This window comes from Doryrhamphus excisus, unplaced genomic scaffold, assembly GCF_030265055.1.
Source record: "Doryrhamphus excisus isolate RoL2022-K1 unplaced genomic scaffold, RoL_Dexc_1.0 HiC_scaffold_26, whole genome shotgun sequence".
Lineage (NCBI taxonomy): Eukaryota > Metazoa > Chordata > Actinopteri > Syngnathiformes > Syngnathidae > Doryrhamphus > Doryrhamphus excisus.
The window spans coordinates 1250595-1264278 of record NW_026652244.1 but is presented as its reverse complement, the minus strand read 5'-3'; the positions used below and the strand labels follow the sequence as shown (position 1 = coordinate 1264278).

Genomic DNA, 13684 nt, shown 5'->3' with positions numbered 1-13684 from the left:
TGTACTTCTGTGTATATATTCATATATGTGTGCGTAAGCGTGCTTGTGTATGTGAATGCGAGTGTGTGAATGTGTAATTGTCACTGAGAATGACAAAAGGAGAGAGACTGCCTTCTACCACCCAGCAAACCCCGCCCCGCGCAGCCAGGTCAAGCCCCCACCACCAGAGATCCTCCGGCCCCGTGGGTGTGGGCAAAGCCAGGGCCGACTCCCCAAGACCCGCCCCCGAAGCATCTCCCTGAAGAGACCAGCAAGAGGCCATGGAGGAGCAATCCCAACCGGCAACAGGGTGCCAGCAGGCCGGAGGAGAGCTGCATCCCCGAGACCAGCGGGAGACCATACCCCACTAGGGCAGAAGGGCATCGAGGGCCACACACCGGTGGGCACAGGGGCACCCTCGCCAACCGGGAGGGAGCCCATCCACGGCCGGAGGCGCCGCCCCCCACACACCCCCAGGAAGCAGAACCCGGCCCGCCCCAGGTAACCCCAGGCCTGACTACCGAAACAGGACCGCCCCGGCCAGGACAGAAGAGGCCCGGGCACACTGCCCCATGGAGGACCGGGCGGTAGAGATGGAACGCCCTGCGCCAGACCCCCGCAGAGCCCCCCCCGTATATCTATATAGCCATATACACACACGCACACCCACACATATATATATAATTATAATAAAACTAATCATTATTTATCTAAGTATTTAAAACAATAAATACATAAAATAATCTCAGACACTCGCAAGCACACACTGTGGACGTCCCCGGGTTGGGCGTCCGGGGCATCACAGGGCGGGGGACCCAGGGGTCCCAGACCCAAAACCAGGCCCCGAGCCCAGGGAGGTACGGACTGCCAAGGGATAGCACCCCCAGACTCCCTCGACCACGGCATCGGGGCTACGGCAGTGTGGCAAACAAAGGAGCGGGCGAGGGGAGGGGGCCCGCACATGAGCAAGCAGAGGGGGCGTGCAGGCGAGTGGTAAGGCGCTCCACCGTGCCGGCCGACACCCGCCGGGCAGCTCACCCCCGTGAGGGAGAGCCATAGCTCCAAGTCATGGGGAGGCCAAGCACCAGAGCCGAGGAGTTAAGACCAGGGCAAGGCCACCGACGGACCCCACCATCCACCGGGAGGGCCGACCTCCCCCCCCGCCCCCAGAACCAGCAGCGCTCCACCCACGTACCGGAGAACCATCCCTGACGAGCCCTAAGGCAAGACTGGGGATGGGCAAAGACAGGGACAGCGATGCAGCAGAGCATAGGACCAGTGGCAGCAGACACCCAAACGCCCAGAAGAGCACCTTCCCCCCAGCAGGCCCCACTCCAAGGAGCATGTCCCCCATCCCCACACGCCACCCAGGCCCCTGTCCCCATGAGCAGGATCAGGCCCCCTCCCAACACACAGCCCGGTCCCCGCAGCAGCCACCACAGCACAGCAATGCCAAGCCACCACCGTAGACTTCAGGCCACCAGCAGCGCGGACCCCACTGCCTGGAGGCCGGTGAACGCCCCCCCAAGGGCACGTTGGTGCCCGCGACCCAGGACAGACCCAGGGAGGTAGCGCCAACCATGACCCTAGGGCAAGCCCCGGCATCAGCTGGTTTGAAATTGACTTTTAATTACTGAAGTGTGTGTGAGGGTTGCCTTGCTTTTATGCTTTTAAGGATGTTCTTTTTCGTTGGCAGGTGCTGAGGGCCCAGAGCGGCAGCGGTTTCCCTGTTGGTCCCCTTTTTTCCCATTTTTGGTTTACTGAGTCACGGGTGCAGTGTGGTTTGGATCCCTCCCATTATGTTACCGCTGTCGTGGTAAGCCCCAGCCCAGGCCTCTTTTCTTTTTGACTCCTCCCATCACCACTTTCTTTGTATTATTCATGGTTTGTCACTCATTTTAAGATAATCGTTTAATAAAATAACTACTTTTATCATTGTAAATCACGATCTTGTTCTGTGGGATTTTGGGGATTAATGTAGAGTTTGTGATTGATCAAACCTGTTACATCCTGGGGTGAAAGTCCCCATGTGGCGTTGTCAGCAAACTACCTACCCCGCTCGCTTTGCCACACACGCAATGACACCACAGCCCCTCCATGCAGGCAAGTGATGCACCCAATCAGTCATCTGGGAAATATGGATTGTGTGTCCAAACTGGGGACAGATGCTTGTGTATACACCTTCAGAGATCAAGCACATGTCCTTGTTCCCATGTTTTTGTAAAAGTAGGAATTGAACGGCCATGTTTCACCCAGTTTCGAACCGGGGATCTTTTACATGTGAATGGGGATCAATGGGGAATGGGCTGTGAAGAGGACTGGCGAGGTCACAAAGCAGTTGCCAAACAATGAATCACGACGATGTGTCCAAAGTGGGGGCAGAATGACAATTGTCCAAATGGACTTCTCCTTTGGAGGGAAAATTGTAGTTCATATAACATGTTCCAGAAATAATGGGCTTTTTTTCAACAAAACAAGAAATCACAATTGGAAATGAGGCTTGAAAGGTTTAAAAGCCAGCTGTGAAGAAAGCACCTGAGCCAACCTCAGGCTCACCTTAATGTCTTAGTGAACTCAAGGTTGGCTGGATGGGCGGGATTTTGAAGTTAAGGTCCTTTTTCCAAACTATTTGCCAAGTCACAATGCAAATCAGGATTATGCTGAAAACCGTGCTTGAACCAGGGACCTTTAGATCTTCAGTATAACGCCCTCCCACCTGAGATATTTCAGCTGCTAAAGTGGCTCTCAGTCTGGGCTAAAAGTAGGGCAGTGTGACACTGGGTCTGTGCCACATAAGTTGCTGTGTACCTGGTCCAGTATGTTGTCATCTTGGGTTGGAATGTCCCCATGCTGGTAACGGGTGGGGAATACAGTCCGTTGATGAGAATAAGTGGTGCAGAAAATGGATGGATTTCATTGGTTGAAGTCTCCAGCTACCATAAAATTGTTCATGGTCCACAAGCCTCTGTTTTGAATTCCCCTTTGGCCAATTGACACCACATCAAAGATGGTGGCGCGCACAGACGCAGCGGCTCACGGCTCTCCCTTTCAGTGCTTTTTTGCTTATTTTATGTGTGTTTGTCTATGGACTCTATCCACGTATACATCGGCATTACTGTTGGAATAAAGCTGTATATATCATGTAATCACATTCAATAAGCTTGCTTCATATTATCCAAGTTACTATTACATGCACATAGATCACACGTTTGCATAACTCATCACATTCCTTTAGACACTCAATAACAGGATGTCTCCTTGAGACATTCTGCTTTCTCAAAATAAGCTTGATGTCTCCTATCTGTCTTTGCTTTCTCAAAATATGCTTGATGTTGAAACCAGTCTCAACCGTGTGAACTGTTCCCCCTCCCTTAGACGATTGAGACCTATGTAATAGGGCACACCTAAACTCTAATTAATAAAAAGAAGGAGAGCAGAGACTGTTTTCAGAGTAGGTTGGATGAATGTTACTGAACAGTCTCTGATCACTCTCCTTGCAAGCCTATATCTCACGTCTTTGTGTCTTCTTTCACAGTTGGTGATAATGTTCTGGGTTTAACCCTAACAATTACACCACTACACCCGACAGGACCTTGACCGACCAACACAAACTGGCAGTTTGCAGAGACTTTCATCGTCGACACAACATCCCAGACGAACTAGCGAGACCACCGGGCGCTCCGTGGATTGTTGTCGGGTCTGGAAAGAGGCGCAGGCGGCGTCGGGAGCGCAAGCAGAAGCGGGGTCGCAGGTCCGGCCTACTGCTACGGCTACGAAACAACCCACATAAGCCACCCCTGCCCAGCCTGTACCTCACCAACGCCAGAGCCATTACCCACAAAAAGGACGACCTGGAGTTACAGCTCGAGGGAAACCGCTACATTCGTGACTGTTGTGTTCTAATCATCACGGAGACCTGGCTCAAACCGACGATCCCCGATGCTAGCGTGCAGCTAGCCGGCCGCTCTCTACACCGCTGGGATCGAACAGAGAACTCCGGTAAGAGCAGAGGTGGGGAGGTCTGTATTTACGTGCATGAGGATTGGTGCAACAACAGCAAGATCATAGAGACTCACTGCTCCCCTGACATTGAGTACATGTCCGTAAGATGCCGGCCGTATTTTCTCCCGAGGGAGCTAACTGTTGTGATCGTCACCGCTGTTTACATCCCACCGGATGCTATCGCTAGCACGGCACTCTCTCTCCTGTTGAACGTCATCAATGAACATCAGCGGGCCCACCCTGATGGCGTTCATATTATAGCCGGGGACTTTAATAAGGCCAATTTAAAGACTGTACTCCCGAAGTTTCATCAGCATGTCAAGTGTCCAACGCGAGGAGCAAACACTCTTGATCATGTTTGCTCAAACATAAAGCACGGCTACAGAGCAACACCACTCCCCCACCTCGGACAGTCAGACCATCTCTCCCTGCTGCTCACTCCTGCATACACCCCCCTCAGACGCAGATCCAGACCCACCAAAAAGATCATCACCACATTGCCAGAAAATGCACTCAGTGAACTTCAGGACTGCCTCCAACACACAGACTGGGACCTATTTCAACATCAGGACCTGGAAACATACACAGTGACAGTACTAGACTATATCAAGTTTTGTATGGGAACTGTGTCTGTGGACAAAGTCATCCGGATTCTTCCAAACCAGAAACCCTGGATGACCAGCCAGGTCTGCTCCCTCCCCAAAGCCTGCGACTCTGCCTTCAGGTCAGGCGACAGAGCTCTGTACAGTACGGCTCGAGCTGACCTGAGAAGAGGAATAAAAACAGCCAAAGCGGACTACAACAGGAGGATAGAGTCCCACCTCTCCAGCAATAGACCACGAGAGGTGTGGCAGGGACTGCAGAGCATCACTAACTTCAGAGGACGTGATGTGATGTCAGGAGACCTGAGCGTGTCTCTGGCAGAGGAACTCAACAGTTTCTTTGCCCGCTTTGAAACACCACAGCCACACTCATCTTCTCCAGGCCTGCCCCCAGCCCCTCCCGGCCCCACAACCCCCCCCCCCCCCCATTAACTGTAGGAGAGCATGACGTGACTTTCGCCCTGTTGCCCTCACATCCATAATCATGAAGTGCTTTGAGAGACTGGTCCTCCAGCACATAAAAGGCTGTCTCCTCCCCCCCACTTGACCCCCACCAGTTTGCATACCGGGCGAACAGATCCACAGAGGACGCCATTGCCATAGCCCTGCACGCGGTGCTGAACCACCTGGAACAACAGCACAGCTATGCCAGGATGTATATATATATATATATATATATATATATATATATATATATATATATATATATATATATATATATATATATATATATATATATATATATATATATATATATATATATATATATATATATATATATATATATATATATATATATATATATATATGATTTTAAAAAAATAATAATTAAAAAAAAACGCAGATCTGTGATGTACTGTTGTAAGTTCTATAATAAAAAAATAAAAAAACGTCCGATCTCAGACGCTAAGCAGGGGCCGGCCTGGTTAGTACTTGGATGGGAGACCGCCTGGGAATACCAGGTGCTGTAAGCTTTTTATGGTTTCTGCTCTTGCCTGACAGCAGAGGGCGCTGTTTGACACTTTTTGCTGGAGTCTAGTTTGGCCTGCGTCGCCTTCAAATAGGATCTTTTCAGTTGACCTGGTAGCTTATGGCCATGCTACCCTGAAAACGCCCGATCTCGTCCGATCTCGGAAGCTAAGCAGGGGCGGGCCTGGTTACTACTTGGATGGGAGACCGCCTGGGAATACCAGGTGCTGTAAGCCTAAAAAAAAAAACCCAATCTCGGAAATTAAACAGGGGCGGGCCTGGTTAGTACTTGGATGGGAGACCGCCTGGGAATACCAGGTGCTTTAAGCTTTTTATGGTTTCTGCTCTTGCCTGACAGCAGAGGGCGCTCTTTGACACTTTTTTCTGGAGTCTAGCCTGCATCGCCTTCAAATAGAATCTTTTCAGTTGACCTGGCACCTTACGGCCATACTACCCTGAAAAAAACGGTGAGAGCAGTTGCAGAGTAGATCACAGAGAGATATTTTTTGAGTTATATTCAGTTTTTTCTTTTCTATTGAAAGTGTTTTTTTTTTCTTAAAAATTCTCTTTTGTGAATGTCCTCCCCCACCCCCCAAATTTGTGGCTGGTGGGGGGAGGGGCACTTTTTGTTTTAAACAAGGAGCACAAGTCAAGCTGGTAGCCAGGGAGCCATCAGACAAGGCTGCTGCCTATCCTAGGCAATTAGCTGTGGCAGTGGAAGTCGTGGGTGAGGGGGCCATTGCACCACTGGACAAGGGAATTGTTCTAAACTGTGGAACCATGACAGGATGCAGATTTAAAGGAATAAATAGATACGAAGTCACAATGAAGGATATGGAGGGTAAAAAGAAGCTCTTGGATGGTCTAAGAATCCAGAATTGCAGGTTAATTGCCTCTGAACCATGCAGAGATGAACTGACTGTTTCTTTTTTAAGTCACCCGGTATATACTGTTGGAATTTGACCACCTGTTATTAGGTCAGTGATTCCTGTGGGTTTCGTGTTGGAGGCAAGAGATGACAACGAACTTGTCAGTTATATGGTTTACTCCGGGCTCACAAGTCTTTCCCTAACACCTGCAGAGACGTAGGCTTTACTTACAGGTCAGAACAAATGAGTACAGCTAACTGTCCCTGCCCGGCTTTTTTATGCTAAGAAATGTCGGTAGATCTCTGGCGCATCACAGGTGGCCCCCTCCTCTCCTCGGCCGACATCTTCTCACCAAAGGGAAATGTCCACCTCCAAGCAGGGTGGGCGGGGTGGAGCGGTGGAGCCAGCCGTTATCGACAGGCCGTGGCTGCCGACGTCATGCTCCCCCGTTATCTGTTGTTAGTCAAAATTGTGGATGTGTAGGAGAGCTCCGGAACTGTATGTGCCTGAAAGCGGTTATGTGTCTTGTGATTTGCCCAAGGCTACTTGGTTGTACTTGATTAAATGTAGTGCATAGTTATATGAGTGAGACACAAGAAATAGGAGACAAACATACATGAGACACAAAAAATAGGAGACAAACACACATGAAATCCTTCAATACTGAAGACAGTGAAATAATTAAGAAACTGGAGGACTGGGGAGTGACAGTTGTGTCACCAATAAAGAGGAGAAAGTGGCCAGGAATGGACATTTTGGATGGCACATGCTTCTGCCGCATCAAATTCAATGAAAGGGTCCGCTCACTCCCCTTCGCAACCGAATTCTCAACACTTGAAGGGGAAGAATATTTCAAGGTGATGCACGATAGGCAGGTCAAGGTGTGCAGGCTTTGTATTCAACCTGGTCACAGCCTAAGAGAGTGCCCGGAATTCAAGTGCTTCAGCTGCGGTGCACAGGGCCACTACGCCAGGGAGTGCCGTCAATCAAGCGACCCAGCGGGAGATGAGGAGATGCCGGAAGCCAGAATCCAAGCAGAGGCGGTCAGCATGGAGGAGGAAGAGGGGCAAAGGCCTCAGAACGTCAAGATCACTGCAGCAGCAAGGATGGAAGACGAGGAACAGAGTCCGTGAGGGTTCGTGAGGACGGCGCAAATGAGACAGCAGAGCTGAAGCGCAAAAGGAGCGACGGGAATGAAGAGAGTGTGGAAGAGCTAACAGCAGGACGAGAAGACGAGACAACAGGAGAGGACACGGTCAACGAAAGTAAGAATGACATTGCTGACAAGAGGCATAATCATGGGGAAGAAAGATGGAGGAGAGTGATTGATGGGTTCAAGGTGATTGAGGGAATTTGGGGAGAGGAAAGGGAGCTGGAAGTGTGTGGGGCAACAACGAGTAAAACTAGAGAGAGTCTCAAAGATGTATCGAGTGAGGGAGAAAAGGGTAACGGGGAAGAGACAAAGGGAACATTACATCATTCCCAAGTGAGGAGTCGGATAAGGGGCAGGAGGGTTTGACAGTGCAAGAGGAGATCAAGGGGAGAACAGCTGATCGGAAGGAGACAAAGAAACTGATCAGATTAATGTAGAATTAAAAGTGGGGGGTGTCAGACTTTTCTCCTTCTCACATGAAGTCAATGCTGACGCTTTCCTCATTCAATGGGAACGGACTAAGAAATAAAGAGAGACTGCTTTATGCAATGCAAATATGTAAAGAGGACATCGTTTGTCTGCAAGAGACTAACTGGGATGGGGGGTTATAGATTATATAGAGAAAGAGTGGATTGGGGAAATATTTGTTAATAATGGAGAGAAGAATGCGAGGGGTGTGGCAATATTAGTTAGGAAGGGAGTGGTGGAAGATGTAAAGGAGTGTGGGAAGGATGGGAAGGGGAGGGTTTTAGGGATTGAGTTTCATTATGGTGGCAAAACATATCAGCTATGGAACATCTATGAGAGGGAAAGGAAGGTTTTTTGGGAGTTTGAAGGAGTTCATGGAAGAGAACTGTGTGATGGTCGGGGATTTCAATGTGTGGTGTGGGAGGTTGGATGTGTGCACAGGGATGAGGTTCAGGGATGACAGCTTAAGGGGGGTTCTACTGCAAAATATGAGAGCAAATGGAATGGTGGATGTATGGCGGGAACGAAACCCAGCAGGGAAGGTGTTCACAAGGAAACAAGTGGTGGGGGGGTGCTCAAACAAAGCAGAATAGATTTGGTTTGGGCAAAAGAAAACATCTTAAACAAGATAGGATCAATCAAATATAAGATGACTGCAATCAGCGATCATGCAATTGTGTGTTTGACTTTATCACAAGGGAGGGAGGGGAGGGGAGGCGGGGTGTGGTGTTTGAATGGAAGCCTACTGCATGACACTAAATATAAAAATCAAGTGGAGACATGCATTGCAATATGGATGAATGATAGTATGTATGAGGATAATGTTGGGGAATGGTGGGAAAGGGTCAAAAGAGCCATTAAAATATTGAGCATAAAATATGGGAGAGATAAGAGCAGGAGAGAGAAAGAAAGAGAAAGGAGGCTGAGGGATGAGCTGGACAAGGAGAATGAAAAAATAGACAATGGGGGAAGTGATCTAACAAAATACATAGCCCTAAAATATGAATTAGAGGATATAGAGGAGAGGAAGTGTAGAGGGGCGATGGTGAGAAGTAGAGCAAGATATGTGATTGAGGGAGAAAAATGTAGTGGATATTTTCTGGGCTTGGAAAAAACAAACCAGAAAAGGAGCTTCATAGGGGAGATAGAGGATGGGGAAGGGGGGATCATCACAGATGGATTTGGAATAGTGGAGAGGGTAGAGCAGTTTTATAGGGACCTATTTAAAGAGGAAAAGGTCGACAAAAGAGTCATGGAACAGCTTCTAGAAAAGGTGAGGGTCAAGGTCAGCGAGGGAGATAAATTAATAAGTGAAAAAGAAATAGACAGAAGAGAGAGAGATAGAGCAATTAGCGAATTAAAAAGGAAAAAAAGTCCAGGTTCGGATGGACTGATAGGAGAATTTTACAGTTTAAAACCATACTAACTCCAGTACTATATAGATTATTTAAGTGGATGGAGGAGACAGGGGAGATACCAAATAGTATAAGAATGGGGGTTATAAGTTTAGTATATAAAAAGGGTGGGAGGGAAAAATTAGAAAACTATAGACCAATTAGTATATTGAATAATGATTATAAAATACTGGCAAAAGTAATCACAAACAGGTTAAAGAGATTCATAGGGAACATTATAGGAAAAACACAATCTCACGGCATACCTGGGAGGGACATCACAGACACAATATGTAGTATTAAGGATGTAATTGATTATATGAAAAAAGGTGGTGGAGGGATTATCATGAGCATAGATTTAAATAAGGCTTTTGACAGGGTGAATCACGAATATTTATTTACATTACTTAAAAGAATAGGGTTTGGAGATAGGCTGGTAGGCTGGATAAAAAGAATGTATAAAAATGTCGTAAGCGTTATAAAAGTTAACGGCGTTCTAACAGGGTCAATAAGATTAGAAAGGTCTGTCAGACAGGGCTGCCCGATGTCGGCCTTATTATACTCTCTATCAGCCAAACCGCTGGCATGGCTATTGCAAGGGAACAATAATATTAGAGGGATAAATATACCAGGAGGACAGAGGAGCTTAGTATACCAATATGCAGATGACACAACTATCACAGTAAAAGATGAGGAGAGTGTAGGAGAAGTACTGGAAAGTATAAAAGCCTATGGTAGGGCATCGGGGGCAAAGGTCAACATTGGGAAGTCGGAGATGATGTATATAGGAGTAAGTGAATCAGGGAAGAATGAGATGGGGTTAAAGGTGAAGAAGGACTATATGAAGATCTTAGGGATAAATGTGGGGATAGAGAGAGTAGAAGGAAGGGATAGAAAGTAGGAAGGAATAACAAACAGTATGAAGAATACATTGAAATTTTGGAAAAAGAGAGGACTAAAATTAAAAGGGAAAGTGGTGGTGGTGAATGCACTGCTAATGAGTAAAATGATCTACGCAATGAGAGTGTTGGATGTGCCTGACAGAGTGGTGAAAGAGGTGGAGGGGTTGGTGAATGACTTTTTGTGGGACGGGAAAGGGGCCAGAATAGCACGGGAGGTTTTAGAGAACGAATACAAGGATGGTGGATTAAAACTAGTAAGTCTAGAATGCAAAAAGAAGGCAATGAGGGTGAAGACAATGGCAAACTATTTAGCTGCTAAGAATGATCACGTGTGGAAGGCTTTTCTGAAGGAAGCAATCAGTCAATGTGGGGGGTGCGGAGAGAGTGGTGTATACATGAAAATGAGAAAAGGAATGTTGAATGGAGTGAGTGAGTTTCACAAAGAGGTGTTGAGTGCATGGGGGGAATTTGTAAAGAACATAAGCTATGAATGTCAAAATCTAAAACAAATATGGGAACAACCTCTCTTCTTAAATCCAAAAATCACAAGCGACGGAAGAATGATGGACAATATGCTGATCAGGAGGGCAGGTATAAGGAAAGTTAGAGATATAGTGTATGAATATGTACCTGGTTTCATGTCAGCACAGGTGATGGTGGATGAAGTGAAATTGAGGGGGGATGATATTGGGGTGGGAGAGGTGGAAAAAGTAATTAAAGATGGGATGCCGAGGGAGTGGAGAATGATGATTGAAAGAGGGCATAAGGTGGGGGATGACTGTGAGCTGGAACTCTATGTGGGAGAAGGGAAAAGTAAGAAAAGACTGGAGAATGTAAAAACTAAGATATTGTATGCATATTTTAAAGGAGAGAATGTTAGAAGGCCGGCATCGGAAAGAGTGTGGGAAAAAGCAATAGAAGGAATGGATGTAAAGAAAATATGGGCAAATATGAGAGTGAAATGGAACACCAGTGAATGTGAGCACATGGACTTCATGCTAAGACACAATAGAATATTCAATAATCTAATTATAAGCAAATTTGATGAGAATGTAAGCAAAGAATGTGAAGTATGTGAAAAGAAGGTAGAAACATTTATGCATGAGTTCATAGAATGTGAAGGGTTAATAACATATTTTGACAAAATGAGAAAGCTCATAACGAGTTGTTGGGGGGTAGATTTGTAAGGGACATGGACTGGAAAGAACTGTGGTTATTTGGTGTAAATAAAAGGGTGGGAGAATGTTATGCAAATCTGTTGAACTATACATTGAGCCATGCAAGATATGCTGTTAAAGTACGAAGAAATATGATTCACTATGACAAGAGAAATGCGGATGTATGGCAAATTTTTAAAAGTATAATGAAAAAAGACATTTCCATTTTGTATTATTACTTGGAGGAGGGGGAATTCTATCATGCTTTTGTGAAAGGGAATACAATGGTGTATATAAATGAAGAAATGGGACTGAAATTCAGAATTGATGTGTAAAGTATGTTGAATGTATGAAAATAATAACAATAATAATAATAAAAGCATTCAGTGCTCTCACCGCCGCAGCCCGGTTTCGATTCCCGGTCAGGGAATTGACATTTGGATAGGTTTTTACTGGACATAGGATTTGTCTTGGGCCTCGGTGGAATGGTTGGGGTCACCTTGAAGCGCTACTTGGGAACAATAAATCACGAACTGGGTTTCTTCACTATTACATGACAAGATACTGGATTAGGTTTGGGGGATTTGTCTGACACTGATGGATAGATCCTGGACTCATTTCCGATACCACATCTCTTTTACAAAATACAAAGGATTCCTTAGAGAATGCGGGTATCGATTCGGTGAGAGCACCAAGTCCTAGCCACTAGACCACCAGGGACTGCATCATGGCTGCACTCTGAAAGGCAGAGACTGTGTCGCTTTGACGTACTCCAGCAAAGCAACCAAAATAGTTCTGAGACTGGACCTTCTCTGCCAACAATGCAACAGCAGCGGAATTAGCTCAAATGGTAGAGCGCTTGCTTAGCATGTGAGAGGTAGCAGGATCAATACCCACATTCTCCAAGGAATCCTTTGTAATTTGTAAAACAGGTGTGGGATCGGAAATGAGTCCAAGATCTTTCCCTTTGGCGTCAGACAAATACCCCAAACCTCTTCCTGGTTGCGTTCTCTAGACCAGTCTCTTGTCATGTAGTGAAGAAAACCAGTCTGTGATTTATTGTTCCCAAGTATCTCTTCATGGTGACCCCAACCATTCCACCGAGGCCGAAGACAAATCCTATCTCCAGTCAAAACCTATCCAAATGTCAATTTCCTGACCAGGAATGGAACCCGGGCCGCGGCGGTGAGAGCACCGAATCCACGCCACCAGACCACCAGGCACTGCTTTAGGTCTGCACTCAGAAAGGCAGAGGCTGTGTCGCTTCTCTTTGTGTTGAGGATGAGGGAGGAGGAATCTTCTGGCATTCTGGACTTGACCACAGTAGGAGGATAAAAGAGGTTGGTTTCCTCCTTGATAGATGAGGACAACTCAATGAAGACAAAATGAAAACAAAATCTTCTGGCCTACTGTACTTCTCCTTGCAGAGATGAAGAAGCCCCGGTCCTGAAATGTCCACCTCCAAGATAAACTGAGGTCTTAAACTACCCACAAGCCAGATATCTTCCGGAAAAAAAAGAGTTCATGGTCAGACAAGACAAAGGTTGAGCCGGTCACCCGAAATGGAAACTTTTGATCTGAGTGTCCACGATTCAAGTCCCTGTTCAGGTGACCAGGTTTGAGGTCCACTTGCAAACGCAAACTTATACAAGGGCAAAAGGCCTTGGTACTTTATGGAAACTACATTTGGAGCCTGGCTTTTAACTGGAACTGGAAAGACTTGTGGCCTTCGAACCCACGCCTCATTAGAGACTGCAACCTGAATGCAGCGCCTTCGACTGCTCGGCCATCCTGACCGTGCAGGTCTCGCTCCTTCTGTTCCCTTAGAAACAAGGTCAACTGTGGAATTGATCAAACATCAGGATGGCCACATCAATTAAAACAGAAAAAGGTCCGATTAGCTCAGTCGGTAGAGCATGAGACGCTTAAGCTCATATTGGGCGAGTATGCAGTTTTATTGATACATCTGAAAGATATCTTTCCTGTTGAAAATTGTTCAACATGCTGAAAACATTTCATTCCAAATACACAAAAACAAATCTTCTGACCAAAGGCCTGGGGGCTCACTTCGTAGGGCATCAGACTCTGAGTATCAAGAGTTCCTTCAGTCCCTTCAGAGATCAAGAACATGTCCTTGTTCCTATTTGTCACCTTGACTTTTTTTTGTAAAAGAAAGACTTGAAAGGCCA

The 13684-nt window shown here is 46.6% G+C and overlaps 1 non-coding gene across 1 annotated transcript; it reads left to right on the top strand.

The window, feature by feature from the left end:
- The first annotated feature begins 5669 nt into the window (after nucleotides 1-5669).
- Nucleotides 5670-5788, top strand: LOC131119383 (5S ribosomal RNA). Its single transcript, XR_009126334.1, has one exon. It is a non-coding gene; the product is annotated as a 5S ribosomal RNA (ribosomal RNA).
- Nucleotides 5789-13684: the final 7896 nt, after the last annotated feature.